General features: G+C 33.9%; 1 protein-coding gene across 1 annotated transcript in view; it reads left to right on the top strand.

Moving 5' to 3' along the window:
* LOC107654391 (PDZ and LIM domain protein 5-like) overlaps positions 1 to 454 on the top strand; it is a 64,857-nt gene that overhangs the window by 62,735 nt on the left and 1,668 nt on the right. The gene's annotated exons all lie outside the window — the stretch shown is intronic.

The raw sequence follows: 454 nt of genomic DNA, 5'->3' as shown, positions 1-454 counted from the left end.
TTCAGGGAACGAGGGTTACCATACGTAACCGAGACGTTCTGTGAAAATGTAACCTTGATATCTTTAATACTGACATAGTAAGGCCATGTCAAAGATGGAAATCATAGTGAAATTAATGGTTGAAATTAAAATTTTGATGCTTATCTCATAATTAGATTTTGAGACTTTAGCCTGGATTTAACAGACAGGGTCACATATTATGGCATTAACCGCACCGGTGTGGATATTTAATGTACTTCGCAATCACAGATTCTAGCTTAAGTTTTGGAATATATGACCCAAATAAGCATTTTCACCGGATATTGCCATCTGAACAAGTAAGTAACAAGTCTGCCATGTTTGTTCTTACCAACTGAGGAAAAAAGCATTTCCATAAATCTCTGATTAAATCTAAAGATCGGTTAGCTCATATCACATCAAACCGTTCAAATTATTATTATTGTTATACTTTATT

This window comes from Sinocyclocheilus anshuiensis, unplaced genomic scaffold, assembly GCF_001515605.1.
Source record: "Sinocyclocheilus anshuiensis isolate Anshui unplaced genomic scaffold, SAMN03320099.WGS_v1.1 scaffold2443, whole genome shotgun sequence".
Classification (NCBI taxonomy): Eukaryota; Metazoa; Chordata; class Actinopteri; order Cypriniformes; family Cyprinidae; genus Sinocyclocheilus; species Sinocyclocheilus anshuiensis.
Note: the sequence above shows the minus strand (reverse complement) of the source record. Positions and strands in the feature narration are given on the sequence as shown.